Raw genomic sequence first — 18276 nt, forward strand, 5'->3', positions numbered from 1 at the left:
GCCTGAGGCTTCCCATTCCAGGGGACATTTGCAAGGATTGAATAGTCTTTTTACTTGGTTTCCTCACCTCCCCCCACCCCCCATCTCTGATGTGTGAAAGAACCTTGCAACCAGGTCCTGACAAGAAAGTTATTCTGAGGCACTAGCCTGGCGTCTTCTCTGTCAGCTGGCTCCCCAGCTAAAATCTGTTCCTTGCCTCAGTGCTTCCTCTCTCAGATTCATTGGCCTGTCCTGTGGTGAACTGAGTCAGCCCAGACTCAGTAACAGTTTCTGCTGTACAATGAAGTGAAATAGTTCCAAGTATACATATATCCCCTCCCCCTTGGACCTTCCTCCCTCCCACCTCCCATCCACCCATCGAGGTCAACACAGAGCACCTGAGCTGAGCTTCCGGTGCTTAATTCAAAAGGACGCATGCACCCTAATACAACTTATCAGGAGTATTGTGCTATGGCTATTTTGTTCAAGGAAGCACTTATAGGTAAGGGGAAATAATTCCTTTGTTTTTTCTAATTTAGATTGTTTTACTTACTTAATTCAAAAGGACACACGCACCCTAATACAACTTTTCAAGAGTATTGTGCCATGGCTATTTTGTTCAAGGAAGCACTTAAAGATAAGGGGAAATAATTCCTTTGTTTTTTCTAATTCAGATTGTTTTACTTACTCCAAGGAGAATTTTCTCCATTTTCTCTAAATTTACGTAGGTTTTAATATACCTTTGTGAATGTGTAACAAATTCGAGTAACACTCCCCCACTTCTAACCAGTCTATATTCCAACAGAAACCTCATATTTATGACAGATGTATCGTCTGCTCTCTCTTTATATTGCTGATGGAGTAAAGAGAGAAAAAAAAAAAAACAGATAAAGGACATCTGTGGGTTTGGCCAGCAATAAAGGCAGGTTGGGGTGTAAGATTTTGGATGCCAATCAGAAGCAGATAGAGATACCACCCTCTTTGCACATGGCTGAGGTTGCCTCTCTTGATGGATAAGGACCTGGAAAAAGGAGTTTCTGAGCTTATTCTGAAGGAGAACCCAGCAGGATGGGGACTTGGTCCTCTGGGGAGATGCAAGCAAGTGGGACCCAGGCTTTCCCTCCTCACATACCTGCCTTCACTGCTCGGTGGATGGGCAGGATGGCTCACCTGAGCATCAGGGACTCCTGAAAGAAGTTGTGCTTGTTGGTGTTTCTCCAGATGCTTCTAGAATGCTGGGATGCCTTTGGTGGGTTCATGGGAGCTGGCTGGCTGCCAGGGATCAGGATGGGTAGACAGGGTGCTGAGAAGCAGGCAGGGAGGAGTCTGCTGTGCAAGTTGCTCTGCCCTCTAGTTCTCAGGAGCAGGTCTGTGTGTCTGCAGTGATGCTCTGAGCAGAGGAGAAGCCAGGAAGCCACTCACGCATATGCATGTTAAGGTGGCTGTGGCAGCAGAGATTGGCTGGAGTTGAGGCAGCCAAAGGCAAGAAGCTTGGCCAGGTGATCTAGGACCACTTGGTGATGCCCAAATAATCACACGGGTGACCCTTTGTGCCCAGGAAGGGCTCTGCTGTTTGCAAAGCACTTTATATCTGTTACCATGACTAGTGTTCACGAAATAATTAGGGAAGGTGCAAGGCATAGCTTCTTCTTTTTTACTTTTAACTATCAAGAAAGAAACTTAGAGACAGTAAGAATCTTGTCTGTGTCCATGTAATAGGGAAGAATAAATCTCACTCCATATTAAGTCTGTTTCTTTTAGTTTAGCCTTTGTGTTCCATTGCATGCATTAAGAATGTTGCCATAACCTGAAATACACAGGATAGTCCATTCTCAGAGCCCAAAGGCTCTGACCTTTAAGGGTATAACACTTTTCCTTTTGTATAGACATAAAAAGTTGCAGAGCAGAGAATAACATTTGTCCTGTTGGAGATCTATAGGAATACTCTGACCTGATCTACCTGGACAGCTGTGGGAACAAAGAACTCCTACACCAAGACGTTTGCAAGAATCAACCATGCCCCTCCCTTGTGTGTGTGCTAAGTCACTTCAGTTGCCTGCGACTCTTTGCGACCCTACGGACTATAGCCCACAAGGCCGCTCTGTCCATGGGATTCTCAGGGCATAAAATACTGCAGTGGGTTGCCATGCCCACCTCCAGGGGATCTTCCCAACTCAGGGACTGAACCTGTGTCTCTTTAAGTCTCCTGCATTGGCAGGCGGGTCCTTTACCACTAGCTTTATTTTACCACTGTTTACCATTCTTTACCACTACCACTATTCCCAGTGTTATTTTTCTCTTTTGAAAAAAGTCAAACCTACAGAAATATTGATAGAACAATACAAAGCGTGTAAGTACTGTACGCTTATAACCTAGATCTCCACCAATTGCTAACATTTTGTCACATTTGCTTGATTTTTATCTATACATTCTCCCCACCCGCCCCAACCATTTTAAAGTAACTATCTAGAGGGAACTTGCCTAGTGACCCAGTGGTTAAGACTCTACGCTTTCAGTGTAAGGGGTGCAGGTGTGATCCCTGGTCAGGGAACTAGATCCCACAAGCCATGAGATGCAGCCAAAAAAAGAAAAAAGTAACTATCAGGAAAATGGGCTTCCCAGGTGGTGCTAGTGGTAGAGAACCTGCCTGCCAATGCAGGAGATCTAAGAGATCCAGGTTTGATCCGGGTCAGGAAGATCACCTGGAGAAGGAAATAGCAATCCACTCCAGTTTTCTTGCCTGAAAAATCTCATGGACAGAGGGGCCTTGTGGGCTGCAGTCCAGAGAGTCACACAGAGCTGGACACGACTAAAGTGACTTAGCACACACACACATCAAGAAAGTAACTTAGAGAGGGTAAGAAACTTGTCCATATTCATGTAATAGGGAAGAATAAATCTAACTTCTTGCAAAAAAAGCTATGACAAACCTAGACAGCATATTAAAAAGCAGAGACATTGCTTTGCCAACAAAGGTCAGTGTAGTCAAAGCTATGGTTTTTCCCATAGTCATGTATGGATGTGAGAATTGGACCATAAAGAAGGCTGAGTGCCAGAGAATTGATGCTTTTGAACTGTGGTGTTGGAGAAGACTCTTCAGAGACCCTTGGACTGCAAGGAGATCAAACCAGTCAATCTTAAAGGAAATCTAGGGGAACCATGTTTTGCTGCTTTCTCAGGAATGTCTCCTGGAATTTAATCTTACTCATTCTCTCTTCCTTGCTTGCTCTTTCCCCTGCCCTTAAGTTAGCGGTTCTGGCTGACATGTCAGTATTAGCTAGATACTGTTCTGCATGCAGAACAAACTCTCTTATCCTCAAAGACCTTTCTTTACAACTCTCATGTGATTACCTCCAGACTTCCAGGAGGATCCTTAATCCGAGAGTTCTGATCTCTGTCTTGCTTTACTGCTCTTAGTTAAAGATTGTAAGTTACCAATAAATATGCACTCAGCATTTGTGGTTCAGCGGGTAAAGAATCCACCCACAATGCGGGAGACCTAGGTTTGATCCCTGGGTTGGGAAGATCCCATGGAGAAGGGAAAAGCTACCCACTCCAGGTTTCTGGCCTGGAGAATTCCATGGACTGTATAGCCATGGGGTTGCAAAGAGTAGGAAACAACTGAGTGGCTTTCACTTTAATGGATTTTGGGTTTCCCTGCTGGCTCAGGTGGTAAAGAATCTGCCTGCAATGAAGGAGACCTGGGTTCGATCCCTGGGTCAAGAAGATCCCCTGGAGAAGGGAATGGCAACCCACTCCAGTATTCTTGCCTGGAGAATCCCATGGACAGAGGAGCCTGATGGGCTACAGTCCGTAGGGTCACAAAGAGTCCAACACGACTGAGTGAGTAACACACATACATACAGTGTTTTCTAGGGGAGTTGCTCTTCTGCAACTCTCCCTGCACTGTCTCCATTATCCTGTGTGTGAGAATTATTCAGTGCGAAACTGTCACAGAAATCAATCCTGAGTGTTCACTGGAAGGTCTGATGCTGAAGCTGAAGCACCAATAATGGCCACCTGATGTGAAGAGCTGACTCATTAGAAAAGACCTTGATGCTGGGAAAGATAGAGGGCAGGAGGAGAAGGGGATGACAGAGAAGGAGATGGTTGGATGGCATCACTGACTCAATGGACATGAGTTTGAGTAAGCTCTGGGAGTTGGTGATGGACAGGGAAGGCTGGCATGCTGCAGTCCATGGGGTCGCAAAGAGTCAGACAGGACTGAGCAATTGTACAACAATAAAATATAACTCCATATTAGATTTGTTTCTTTCACTTTGACTTTTGAATTCATCCCCAAGTCCAGGACTTTTCAACAGTTTCACCACATAAACCTCCATTAAAAAAAAAAAATAACACAAGAAATTACTTGCTTGCAATAAGGTGCCTCATTCCGGGATGGAGCAGGGGGAGGTGGAGCCCCGCATTTTTATCTAGTTGCGTAGCTGGCAGTGTGTTTATCGAAGACAGCCATCTTCGAAGTACGTGCCTTGGCAAGCAAAGCTGAAGTCAGCCACCTGGATTACAAAAACAAAAAGAAAACCCAGCTGTCAAGGCTGCACTACCCTCCCTTCTCCTTTAGTTGCCTCCTGGCCCCCTGACTGCCTGCTCTCATTTTTGTTTGTTTCATCATGACGATGAAACTGTTCACAAATATACCAGTGACTTCCTCAGTGCTGGGCATAACTGCCTCTCAACACTTTTCAGCATTTGACCTTGTCTGCATTCTTGAAGGTACCAGCTAGTTTGAGAAATCTCAAGAAGAGTTCTTTTGTAGTAGAGGATGCAGACTCACCGTCCACTGCTCTAGAAGGCTAAAAGTTTCAGGGAAGCCACTTCTCTGTCACTATGAGGAAGAAAACACACAAATATAAATGTTCAGAAAAGACTCTGTGACAGTTTGTTCAGGTCCAAGAGAGGTTCTGTTTTTCTAAATGTTTGTGTTATTATCATCATACTGTTGGCATCACATGGAAGAGATGAAAAGCAGGTGGAAATTGGGAATATCGTTACAAATACTCTTTGGAAAAAGAAGATTGATGAGATGGCAGGAAGATTGGCTGGTAGGAAACAGCAGTGCCATTTCAAAGCAAAATCTAACCATCTTCATGGCCAGGGAGAGGAGGAAAACTTGAGGACCCCTCTTGAGATGTCATTTTCTCTGTTTTCTTATGGGGAAAAAAAAATCTTACTGATTCAATCAGAGAAATCAAAGACCTGCCTATACAACTTGCCTATTTCAGTTATTTTAGAATCAAAATGCTTATCTTTGGTAAGTAAAGGTGGAGAAGTTATGGAAAGAAACCTGACTCTAACTATAAACTGAATAGATGGAAGAGTGGGAATAAAAACAAATTAAAACAATATTGCAATGAACTCTCAACTTTCATTAAAAAAAATATATGATGATGTTTTTCAACTTTTCACATTCAACATATCAGTATATTGTGACAAAATGAAAAATCAATTTCAGCTGTGTATATTTTAAACATTTACCTAAAATGATTTGAACTCACCAACCTAAAAGCCCAGATGAATGTATTAAACTGCTTATTGTATTTTTTATGAATTAAAACTTTATTTTATATTATGTTATAGACAGGACACAGTTCTGTTTGGTGACATTTGGCATAGAAAATTGAACTGAACAGTGGTTTAATTAGAACAGTAAATAATATGGGTTTAATTAGCCCTTATTCCCGATGACAGACTTGGTCAGTTGCCAGATATCTATATTTTCATTTCACTTGACTCTTGCTGAAATATTGCCTCTAGTAGAGCTGCTTGCTGCTGCTGCTCCTGCTGCTAAGTTGCTTCAGTCGTGTCCGACTCTGTGCGACTCCATAGACGGCAGCCCACCAGGCTCCACTGTCCCTGGGATTCTCCAGGCAAGAACACTGGAGTGGGTTGCCATTTCCTTCTCCAATGCATGAAAGTGAAAAGTGAAAGTGAAGTCGCTCAGTCGTGTCCGACTCTTAGCCACCCCATGGACTGCAGCCTACCAGGCTCCTCCATCCATGGGATTTTCCAGGCAAGAGTACTGGAGTGGGGTGCCATTGCCTTCTCAGAGTAGAGCTGCTTATTGTGCTATAAATAGATGACTTGATAAGAAGCCAGAAACCCACTGATGGGTGAGACGTGGGTAAAAATTATTGGAAAACCTCCTCCTTGCTAGGAGTCATTATTTCTTCATTTCACATGTGAAGGTCCTTTCTACAGATCCCACTCTTAATTTAATTTGTTATTTGTTTTTCGGGTGTTTTTTTTTTTTTTTTGGTTGGATGAGGTAACTTGGCCTAAAGGCTTAAGGAAATCTGTGTAATATCTAGTGGAGTCCCTTGCTTCAGTTTATTAGATGTCAGGGTTTCCTGCATAAACTCTCCCGGCCTCTAAGGTAGAACTCACCTATGAAGTCCTGTCTGACTCGAGCTTTTCTGTATGCCAACTGGATGTGGTATTGTTTGTTTGCTTGCTTGTTTTTGATTAAAATATTAAAATGTTGGCTTTACAAAAGAACTTTACAAAATGCAGAGACACAAATACAAAAGAAGTAAAATAGCTCAGTATCCTTCCACCTAGAGGTAGCGGCTGCTAACATTTTAATATATTTAATAACATTTTAATCAACCTCTAATTCCCTTCCTAGGCATGGACACACTTACCTGTATTAAATGTGGTAAGGCTTACATTCTTCTCTAACTATTGCCTCTTATCCCCAAATGTTTAAAAAGACATTTCAAAATCCATATAAATTCAGAAAAAACTAAAATCCATCCTTCACTCCTTGTCCTGTTCCCTCCATCCTTAGAGGCACTTTGGTGGGTTTTCTTCCAGCCCATATGTTTGTGCTTTTACTACTGCATTTTCATGTGGATATTAACATTGGGTGGTATTGTTTAGTCACTAAGTTGTGTCTGACTCTTTGCAACCGCATGGACTGTAGCCTTCCAGGCTCTGTCCATGGGATTTCCCAGGCAAGACTATTGGAGTGAGTAGCCATTTCCTTCTCTAGGGGATGTTCCTGAGCCAGGGATAGAACCTGCCTCTCTTACGTCTCCTGCATTGGCAGGCAGATTCTTTACCATCCCTTTATCTATAGGTGAGATAGAAAATTCTATGTGTGTTTCTATTTTAATGTAATTAAATCTGTCAGTCTTTTCCTTTGGGATTTCTACCTTGGTTGATGTATCTAGGACAATCTTTGTTGCATCAAGTCTGTGTGACTTTTAATCTATAACTTTTTTACTATTTTACAGTGGTCAAACAACTCCATTTAGAAAAAATTATTTCCAGAAGATATGTCTTTTCTATGGTTTAAAAAAAAAAACAAATGGGCATTTACAAGATATATGATTTTCTAACTTGACTTTATCATACTTCAGCAACCTCTTCCTATCTAGAAGGCCTAGATATAGCGTGAGTTTCCTTTTGCAAGGTTGAGTGAAAAGTTGAGAGCAGCTTTTTCATATTATAGACATAGGCTTTCTGTAAATGGACAGTCAGTCTTCCCAAAGGGCGATGGGCAGTTCCTATTGGCTGCATGCGGTAAGTTATTCCACCATTTCTATTAATATCTTTCAATGTCAAGGTCTTGGTAGAACCACCACCAACTGCCGAACCGTTAATTTCTATCCTTTGCCCACCGTGGCTCCGCTCACCTGAGCCATTAAGGTCTTCATCAGTCTCCACGCGTGAGCGGTCACCTCAGGTACCGGATCCGCGCGGGTCCAAGGCGTCCACACCCACCCGCGAGGGCCTGAGTTTGAGTAAACTCCAAGAATTGGTGATGGACAGGGAGGCCTGGCATGCTGTGATTCATGGGGTCACAAAGAGTCAGACACGACTGAGTGACTGAACTGAAATGAGTCAAGCCATGGAAGAAAACAGAAGAGGACACTCAATACACCTGTGAGCCCCTGGGAGATCTCAGATACCTATTCAGAACTACAAATGAGTGCCACCATTCTAACAAAAACCCCAAAATTAAGTTTCTGGGGATAAGATTTCTCAGGACAGCTCTAAAGAGCCAACACAGCTTGTCAGGGGTTGTACTCCAGAACAGACAGGAGATAGATCTTCTGAACCCTGAACAAGGAGGGACTTGAGCCATCTGAATGATAAGTGTTGTTTCTGGGTAAATACCTCTAGCTAAGTTAAAGAAAGTCTCACAGTCCTCAAGAAAAACATTCAGACCCCACAGGATCTTAAAGAAGGAGCTGGAGAGTTCTCTGGGTGGCTACAATCTCTCTTTGGGGGATCTTCCTGGTGATGGGAATCTGGAGTTGGCTGATGCCCTACTAGTCTTTGTTATCACCATATTGATGCTGCTTATGATTGCTCTGTGTATTATCAATTGTCTAACCCATTTTGTCTCTGCCCAGGTCAACAAGCTACAACATGCAGTGCCAGTTCAACAAGGATATGTAAAACTATAGCCGACCAAGAAAATATCACTCACCCTTAGATGGATACCGCTATAAGGACTCTGAGGCCTGAGACTGGCAAGAGGGGGAGGCCCAATGCCCCTCACCACCCCAGTTCAGCAGCAAGTAGCCAGAAAGACCTCAACACCCCTATTCCCAAAGAATTTGGCCTCCCATCTCTTGAGGGGGGAATGTTAGATACTTAGAATAGTAAAAAAGAGTACAGAATGGTGGTGGCTAAAAGACAAGGAAGGGAAAAGCCCATGAAACTAGAACAAAGGAAGGGCCGAGGACCAGAGTGAGAACCTCAGGTAGAACAAACAGCATTCAAGGCTAGCCCAGTTCACATACAGCAGGCCCAGGGGGAGGAGAAAAACATAAAAAGAGGAGTCAGAGGGCCAGGGGTCTCTCTCGCCTCTTCTCGTCTTTTGGGTCAGCATGCACTCACGCTTCAGGGATGTATTTTCCTTTGTTTTCTAAATAAAACTGAGGTGTAACACGGAGCTGTAACACTGGTCTGTCTGAGAGCTGTAACACTGGCCCATCCGAGGGCTGTAATGCTGGTCTGTCGCTTCAGAGTTTTGTTGTGACGAGACAGAACCGAGGAAACCACACACTCCCCCAACACTTCCTCTGGCCCCGCCTCTCACACGTGCTATGGTTAGCCATCTTGCACTGGCTGTGGCTTCCTGGAGCCGCTCCTTAAGTTGCTGGCCTGCTCTCTTTAGTGAACTTTCAAGTGCTTGAGTAAAGGGCCTGCTGCCGACTTGGGGCCAGATCCTTTGCTTGTTGGTTGGCTTAGGGGCCGGGTGCCTTGGTAGGGCCTAGGGGTGAGGCAGATGACCTTAAGTGACTCTTCTGTTGGCTCCCGCTATTGCAGGACATGATGGGCGGTCATGATTCTGGCTGGGGTGCCCTTAGTTTGTTAGAGGGCACAAAAGACCAAGGGCCCTGGCCCATGTAACCAGACACCTTAGGAGACAGCTTCCCCAAAGCAGGGTTCTACATCGTGACCCTGGCATGGATGGGTCTAGAGAGGTGGGAGAGCACAGAGGTGTTTGCATCCGCCCCCCGCCTGCTGGTAATACTGTAATATCTCTGGTTGTGGGGACTGGGGAAGCCCTTTAGCGGCCTTGTTGGAGGTGGAGTGGGGGTTGCAGGGCTGATCTGTAATTAGGCCTCTTGTATAGCCATGGCTGCTAGGCTCCTCTTAGGCTTTGGCATAGTTACTGCCACAAGTCAGCTGTGAGTCTTCACTGAATCATATCTTATTTTTTTGTCCTGGAAAATTGTTTTGCAGAAAGGAAAGGATAAAACCCTTACCATTACTCAGCTGATTTCATGAAATGTAGCAGATGGAATGTGTTTTCTGAAGATCTCTTAATTTGAAAAATATATTCTTTAACTGACAGGTAGATATAGTTCGTTTGTGATTTACATAGTCTAGAAATATCAAAATGTGATGAAAAGAATTTTCAAATATGTGGAGTACTTTTAGGTATTAATATTTTAAAATGTCTTTTATGATTAGAAAGGAAAAATACCTTTGGACTTGATTTCTTAAACTCGGAGCTTTCCTAATTCAAATTCTTCTGCATTGGACTTAGGGCATTATTTTGATGCTGAATAGTACTAGATGGGAAGAATCAGAGGAATCTTCGTTCAGTTGCAGCACCTGCCTCCTCAGGACCCTGGGGTAGTTGCAGGAGAAGAGTGGTCTACCGGCAATGACTGCTGTGGAATCAGGTGGATGTGACACGGAGTGGATCCCAGCTGTTTAATAGCTCTGTGGGCTTTTCAACAATTTATTAATACTTCTCTCGGCACCTTTATATAAAACTTGTTTGTTTAGGCATGATGATACTGATTATAAAAACAGTGATTGTGTGTTTTCTACCTATATCCATGCCCTTTGCAATATGATTATACACCTGGTTCTGTAAAAAGTGAAACAAAAGATGGAGAGACAGAAATCTGTCCTTTCAACTTTGGGTTGAGGCTGGTCTCATGTGCTTTGGCCAGAAAAATGCAGTAGGTATGACCCTGACAGCTTTGGGCCTAGGCTGGAAAGATCTTGAATGTTTTGCTTTTTTTCTGGATCCCTGCTCTCCATGAAAACAAGCCCATATGAGCTTGCTGGATGACATCCGGGTGCCCAGGTGGCACCCAGATCAACCCCAGTAGAGCACCCTAGTCAACAAGCAGCAGACCACACACTCACCTTGGTGTCCAGGTGAAATGAATGAATGGCTCGGCTAAGCTAAGCTCACTGTGCTGACCATGAGTTCAACCATGAGCTAACTAGGTTTTGGGGTGGTTTATCATGCAACAGTAGCCAATTAGCACGCACAACCAATTAACATGCACACCCATTCCAAGCTGGATGCCAGGTCCAGTGGCTAAGATTCCTAGCTCCCAGTGTTGGGGGCCTGAGTTCGATCCCTGATCAGGAAACTAGACCCCACATGCCCCAACTAAATAAATAAATTAAAAACCCTCCTCCATCTATGTACGTCCATGTACTGACACAGCCCACAGAGGGGCACTGTTAATGTGTTTGTGGATTTCCATACCAGGCACAGGAAGAACGGTGGAGAAAAGGAGAGAACAAAGCAGTCTGGCTCCGAGTCCTCACCAGAACTGGGATCACAAGTCCTTGCACAGGGTAGATCATACATTCTTCCTGGCTGTTAACTTCCCCTACTGCAGCTGCTGCTGCCAGTTTCCACCCCATGCTACTGCAGGGCAGTTGTGATCTTGTCCGCCAACACCAGCCCACTTGTGGTGGCAGCATGGCTCTGTGATGGAGAGGACTGTGAAGGCAAGTTCAGGCTGAGGAGGAGGGAGGCCTCTGCCACCAGCTTCTGCATCAGCTCCATTTCCAAGCACTGCCCTCCTTCCCTGTTGCTCCCACTCATAAGGAGGCACTCAAGAGCTTCAACCAACAGAACCTGGGCATTCAGGGAGCTTCCCAGTTAGAGAACTTTCTCATTTCACCATCGCTGCATGTATCTGATTAGGATATATTTGCAAACACAGACATTTATAGGTACTCTGTGTTTTGGACTTGCACCCTGACCCAAAGTTAATTTAGTTAAAAAAATACTGAAAAATTTTTGAAGAGTTGATCATTAAATTCGCTACTTCTCTTATTTCTAACTTTACTGCATTATGACTTGGAAATGTAATATGTAAAATTCGTGTCCTTTTTACTAAGTATATCCTTTTGTTTACAGGATATGCATTTATTTATTAGCAAGACTGTTGGCTCAGGTTTTTTTAATAATTCATATTGTTACCACAATCTTTTGGGTTTCTACATACAGGTCAGTTATGTTTCCAGTTTTAAGTGCTTTAAAAAAAAAAAACATTCTGGCCCTTCATTCTCTCTCTTAGACTTTCTCTCTAGAGTCCCTGATCTAATACCTTTTTTTGTCAATTAAGACTGCTTTGGCAGGCTTCCTTTGTGGCTCAGACGGTAAAGAACCTGCCTGCAATGTGGTAGATCCGGGTTCCAGCCCTGCGTTTGGAAGATTCTCCTGGAGAAGGCACTGGCTACCCACTCCAGTATTCTTGCCTGGAGAATTCCATGGACAGAGGAGCACGGCGGGGTACAGTCCATGGGGTCGCAAAGGACACGACTGAGAGCGACTAATACTTTCACTTTCAGCTTTAGATGCCCAGCCAGCCGGGTCCAGAGGGAAGATTTATGGCGGTCCAGAGGGAGAGAGAAAAAGGTGGCCTTCAAAAGGCAATTCCAGGTTCCTAAGTACCAGGTACTGTAATTCTGTTTTAAACTGGACTTTCTGTTTCAGACACCCAGCGTGGGGCTTCAATAAGTTCTCCGTAAAGATCTGAGTAACTACAGAGGCTCCCCACGCCAGCCTCACTGCACTTGGCGGCGGAGCTGGGACGAAAGGAGAAGGTGTGGCCAGAGGAGCGCGCAGAGCGGCAGCTGAGCTAGCCAAGCTCCAGGAACCCCAGGCTGTGCTGCGCTGGCTGCCGGAAGTGCAAGCCGCTTGCTGGTCAGCGAGAAATCCAGTCTCACCACCAGCATCTCGTGGAGACGTACCTGTCTGCAGGGTGACTCCAACCACCCTGGGCTCGCCGTCTCGCTTTGTCTCCGCAGGCAGGAGATGGTGGGGAAGAAACCGCACTCCTCTTTGCGTGGCAGGACCTCCCTGCGCCCACGCGGGGGGAAGGCGGGGTCGGTGGGTGGGGCCCTCGCTGCGCATTCTGGGAGCTGTGGTCTCAGCTGCTGCACCGGTGGCTTGCAGGGCTGTAGGACTACAATTCCCGGTTGCACAGGGTAGGCCGTGGGGGTGGTGCCCAGCCGTCCGCGCTCTCAGAGGGGGCAGGGCAGGAGGCGGGGCTGTCGCAGCGCATTCTAGGAGCTGTGGCGTCTTCGCCAGCTGTAGCAGGTGCCTTGGGGAGGTTGTTTAGTCGCTCATTCCTGTCCAACTCTGTGACCCCATAGGATGAGGCACACCAGGCTTCCCTGTCCTTCGCTATCTCCTGGAGTTTGCTCAAACTCACGTCCATTGCATCAGTGATGCCGTCCAACCGTCTCATTCTCTGTTGTCCCTTTCTCCTTCTGCCCTCAATCTTTCCATGCATCAGGGTCTTTTTCAATGAGTCGGTACTTCCCATTAGGTGGTCAAAGTATTGGAGCTTCAGCTTCAGCATCGGTCCTTCCAATGAATATTCAGGATTGATTTCCTTTAGGATTGATTGGTTTGATCTCCTTGCTGTCCAAGGGACTTTGGAGGGTCTTCTCCAGCACCACAGTTCAAAAGCATCAGTTCTTTGGCACTCAGCCTTCTTTATGGTCCCAACTCTCACATCCATACATGACTACTGGAAAAACCATAGGTTTGACTATATGGACCTTTGTTGGTAATGTCTCTTTTTTAATACGCTGTCTATCTTTGTCATTGCTTTTCTTCCAAGGAACCAGCGTCTTTTAATTTCATGGCTGCAGTCACCGTCTGAAGTGATTTTGGAGCCCAAGAAAATAAAGTCTATCACTGTTTCCATTGTTTGCCATGAAGTGAGGGGACTGGCGGAGAAGGCAATGGCACCCCACTCCAGTACTCTTGCCTGGAAAATCCCATGGACGGAGGAGCCTGGTAGGCTGCAGTCCATGGAGTCGCTAGGAGTCGGACACAACTGAGCGACTTCACTTTCATTTTTCACTTTCATGCACTGGAGAAGGAAATGGCAACCCACTCCAGTGTTCTTGCCTGGAGAATCCCAGGGATGGGGGAGCCTGGTGGGCTGCTGCCTCTGGGGTCGTACAGAGTCAGACACAACTGAAGCGACTTAGCAGAGGGGACTGGATGCCATTATCTTCATTTTTTGAATGTTGAGTTTCTTCTTTACTGCTTTTTTTAAAATTTAAATTTGTTTATTTTAATTGGAGGCTAATTACTTTACAATATTGTATTGGTTTTGCCATACATCAACATGAATCTGCCACGGGTGTACACATGTTTCCCATCCTGAACCCCCCTCCCACCTCCCTCCCCATACCATCCCTCTGAGTCATCCCAGTGCACCAGCCCCAAGCATCCTGTATCCTGCATCGAACCTGGACTGGCGATTCGTTTCTTATATGATATTATACATGTTTCAATGTCATTCTCCTAAAGCATCCCACCCTCGCCCTCTTCCACAGAGTCCAAAACACTGCTCTATACATCTGTGTCTCTTATGCTGTCTTGCATACAGGGTTATCGTTACCATCTTTCTAAATTCTATATATATGCGTTAGTGTACTGTATTGGTGTTTTTCTTTCTGGCTTACTTCACTCTGTATAATAGGCTCCAGTTTCATCCACCTCATTAGAACTGATTCAAATGTATTCTTTTCAATGGCTGAGTAACACTCCATTGTGTATATGTACCACAGCTTTCTTATCCATTCATCTGCTGATGGACATCTAGGTTGCGTGCATGTGCTGGCTATTATAAACAGTACTGCAATGAACATTGGGGTACACGTGTCTCTTTCAAGTCTGGTTTCCTCGGTGTGTATGCCCAGCAGTGGGATTGCTGGATCATAAGGCAGTTCTATTTCCAGTTTTTTAAGGAATCTCCACACTGTTCTCCATAGTGGCTGTACTAGTTTGCATTCCCACCAACAGTGTAAGAGGGTTCCCTTTTTTCCACACCCTCTCCAGCATTTATTGCTTGTAGACTTTTGGGTAGCAGCCATTCTGACTGGCGTGAAATGGTACCTCATTGTGGTTTTGATTTGCATTTCTCTGATCATGAGTGATGTTGAGCATCTTTTCATGTGTTTGTTATCCATCTATATGTCTTCTTTGGAGAAATGTCTATTTAGTTCTTTGGCCCATTTTTTGATTGGGTCGTTTATTTTTCTGGAATTGAGCTGCAGGAGTTGCTTGTATATTTTTGAGATTAGTTGTTTGTTAGTTGCTTAATTTGCCAGCTTTTTCACTCTCCTCTTTCATCTTCATCAAGAAGCTCTCTAGTTCTTCTTCGTTTTCTGCTATAAGGGTGATGTCATCTGCATATCTGAGGTTATTGATATTTTTCCCAGCCATCATGATTCCAGCTTGAGCTTCATCCAGCCTGGCATTCACATGATGTACTCTGCATATAGATTAAATAAGCAGAGTGACAATATACAGCCTTGATGTAGTCCTTTCCAAATTTTGAACCAGTCCATTGTTCCACGTCTATTTCTAACTGTTGCTTCTTGTCCTGCATACAGGTTTCTCAAGAGGCAGGTAAGGTGGTCTGATATTACCATCGCTTTAAGAATTTGCCATAATTTGTTGTGGTCCACAGAGTCAAAGGTTTTATCATAGTCCATGAAGCAGAAGTAAATGTTTTTCTGTAATGAGAAGCTAACAGGCAGGAAGACAGGGGATCTCCAAATGGAGGAAATAGGCTGCAAGTGTCAGACATTTTTTTATCTCTCTCTTAAGCGGCAAGAGGAAACAGACAAGCGTTAGATTTTTTCCCCTTCTCTATACAAGTTTAAAAAGAGGTTTCTTTTAAAATCCTGTGTTGCCATAACGACACCCGGCTCCACTTGAACTTAACTTTTCTCAAACCTTGTGCTAACCAATGCATTTTTCTTATGGAAATGTTTGTCTTAAGCTATGGTAATGAAATACGTATTTACTCTAGACTCTGTCTTCAAGTCAGTTCTGCCTAAGACTCAGAACCGACTTGACAAACCAGTATGTTTTACTCATACATCGTTCTCCTAATCTAATGAAACTCTATATTTACTTGGAAACCTGCCTTTCTTCAAGATCATGTCAACCATTTTATGGCCCGGGATGACTCATCTGGTGCCAATATTATCTCAAAATACATGTTGTGGGTGAGGGGTCTGGTGCCACTCTGAATTTTGAGACATCTCCTTTCTATAGCTAGTAGCTATGTAACATCCGGCTAAAGACTAGCAGGGGGGCACTCTTTCTGCCCCATTCTGATGTCTATGTCAGAAACTTTCTCTATCTCTTTTATACTTTAATAAAACTTTATTACACAAAAGCTCTGAGTGATCAAGCCTCGTCACTTGCCCCAGATTGAATTCTTCTCCTCCAGAGGCCAAGAATCCCAGTGTCTTTCATGGTTCACCAACAACCTTTCAATTTCCTTTCTTTTCTATGATCCAACAGATGTTGTTGGCAATCTGATCTCTGATTCCTCTGCCTTTTCTAAATCCAGCTTGTACATCTGGAAGTTCTCAGTTCACATATTGTTGAAGCCTAGCTTGAAGGATTTTGAGCATTACCTTACTAGCATGTGAAATGAGTGCAATTGTGCAGTAGACTGAACATCCTTTGACATTGCTCTTCTTTGGGATTAGACTGAAAACTGACCTTTTCCAGTTCTGTGGCCACTGCTGAGTTTTCCAAATTTGCTGGTATATTGACTGCAGCACTTTCACAGCATCATCTTTTAGGATTTGAAATAGCTTGGCTAGAATTCCATCACCTCCACTAGTAAGGCGTCCTAAGGCTCACTTGACTTCACACTCCAGGATGTCTGTCTCTAGATGACTGATCACACCATCATGGTTATCTGGGTCATTAAGACCTTTTTTGTATAGTTCTTCTGTGTGTTATTGCCATCTCTTCTTAGTATCTTCTGCTTCTGTTATGTACACACCATTTCTGTCCTTTATTGTGCCCATCTTTGCATGAAAATTCCCTTTGCGTCTCTAATTTTCTTGAAGAGATCTCTAGTCTTTCCCATTCTATTGTTTTCCTCTATTTCTTTTCATTTATCACTGAGGAAGTCTTTCTTATCTCTCCTTGCTCTTCTTTGCAACTCTGCATTGAGATGGGTATCTCTTTTCTTTTCTCCTTTGCTTTTGCTTCTCTTCTTTTCTCAACTATTTGTAAGGCCTCCTCAGGCAGCCATTTTTTCTTTTTGCATTTCTTTTTCTTGGTGGTGGTTTTTTTCACTGCCTCCTATACAAATGTTATGGACTTCCATCCATAGTTCTTCAGGCACTCTATCATATTGAATCCCTTGAATCTATTTGTCACTTCCACTGTATAATCACAAGAGATTTTATTTAAATCGCACCTGAATGGCCTAGTGGTCTTCCCTACTCTCTTCCATTTAAGTCTGAATTTTGCAATAAGGAGTTCATGATCTGAGCCACAGTCAGCTCCCAGTCTTGTGGGGCTGCTTGACTGCCATTTCCAGAATGTGCAGGGCTGGGAGCGGTTCCTGGCCCTCCTGTGCACAACAACGGGCGGGGCTGTGGGTGCCAGATCGCAGTTGGAGGCTGGGGTGCCTGTGGAGTCCTATCCTACCTATCACTCCACATCCTCCCCTGTGAAATGAGGCGTCGGGAGGAGAAGAAGGGGCTTCAGTTCAGTTCAGTTCAGTTGCCCAGTCATGTCCGACTCTTTGTGACCCCATGAATTGCAGCACGCCAGGCCTCCCTGTCCATCACCAACTCCCGGAGTTCACCCAGACTCACGTCCATCGAGTCAGTGATGCCATCCAGCCATCTCATCCTCTGTCGTCCCCTTCTCCTCCTGCCCCCAATCCCTCCCAGCATCAGAGTCTTTTCCAATGAGTCAACTTTTCGCATGAGGTGGCCAAAGTAATGGAGTTTCAGCTTTAGCATCATTCCTTCCAAAGAACACCCAGGACTGATCTCCTTTAGAAAGGGACTTAGAGGGGTGTAAAGGCTGAGATTTGCAGCCTGCAGCCTGCCCTGCGCATCTCGGTTTTGTCCCAGATCAGATTTTGACCTTCCTACTACCACCTGTCTTTGCAGCTTTGTTCATTCTCCAGTCTGTGTGCCCAATACAGGCCCAGAAAACTACGCTTTTCTTTTCTAAACTGTTTATGGTAACTGGTTTGATATCTGAGAAACTATCTTTTGCTTGCTGACCTCCTCTTCCTCCACCCAAAGTGTACCCCTTTGGGGAGAAGGTCATCACAGTGGCCCTGTTCAAAAGCACAACTAAAGAGCAGGAGAGGAGTGTGGACTGGGGCTTCGCAAAATACCACCCGAAAGACACACCAAGTGCATTTTTCGGAAATTTGGATGTTGAGCCATTTAGTCTGCTGAGACATGAGTCGCCTCAGTTCCCAAGCAAGTATCTGGTAGGACGTTGTCACCAACCCAATTAAGTGGTGAGGTCTCAAAAAAAAAAAAAAAAAAGAGAGAGAAAAAAAAATCAACCTTAAGATGTTAATGGTTTAAGGGTTTTGTTTTGCTCTTTATTTTTTAATGCTCTAAATTGATCTTGTCAGGCCGACTGGCCAGTTTCTCAGAGACACAGGTGATGACCCAGGTGCTTAGGAGCAGGCTGATGTTCCCATTTTGAGATGGTGAGTTTCAAGGTATAGCACACTTAGC

At 44.5% G+C, this 18276-nt stretch overlaps 2 long non-coding RNA genes across 4 annotated transcripts in view; both read right to left on the reverse strand.

Moving 5' to 3' along the window:
* Positions 1-12607, reverse strand: part of LOC139180423 (uncharacterized) — a 30602-nt gene extending 17995 nt beyond the window's left edge. For 2 of the 3 annotated variants that reach the window (XR_011564672.1, XR_011564673.1), the window contains exons 1-2: positions 12478-12607; positions 4356-4499 (exon numbers count right to left, since the gene is read on the reverse strand). This is a non-coding gene — a long non-coding RNA (uncharacterized lncRNA). Of the gene's footprint in view, positions 1-4355; positions 4500-4777; positions 4829-12477 lie in introns of all 3 variants that reach the window. The other variant, XR_011564674.1, reaches the window with a different exon arrangement.
* Positions 6205-12470, reverse strand: LOC139180424 (uncharacterized). Its single transcript, XR_011564675.1, has 2 exons — positions 9950-12470; positions 6205-9848 (listed from the first exon to the last, which is right to left on the reverse strand). It is a non-coding gene; the product is annotated as an uncharacterized lncRNA (long non-coding RNA).
* Positions 12608-18276: the final 5669 nt, after the last annotated feature.

The sequence above is a fragment of the Bos indicus genome, chromosome 28 (genome assembly GCF_029378745.1).
Source record: "Bos indicus isolate NIAB-ARS_2022 breed Sahiwal x Tharparkar chromosome 28, NIAB-ARS_B.indTharparkar_mat_pri_1.0, whole genome shotgun sequence".
Lineage (NCBI taxonomy): Eukaryota > Metazoa > Chordata > Mammalia > Artiodactyla > Bovidae > Bos > Bos indicus.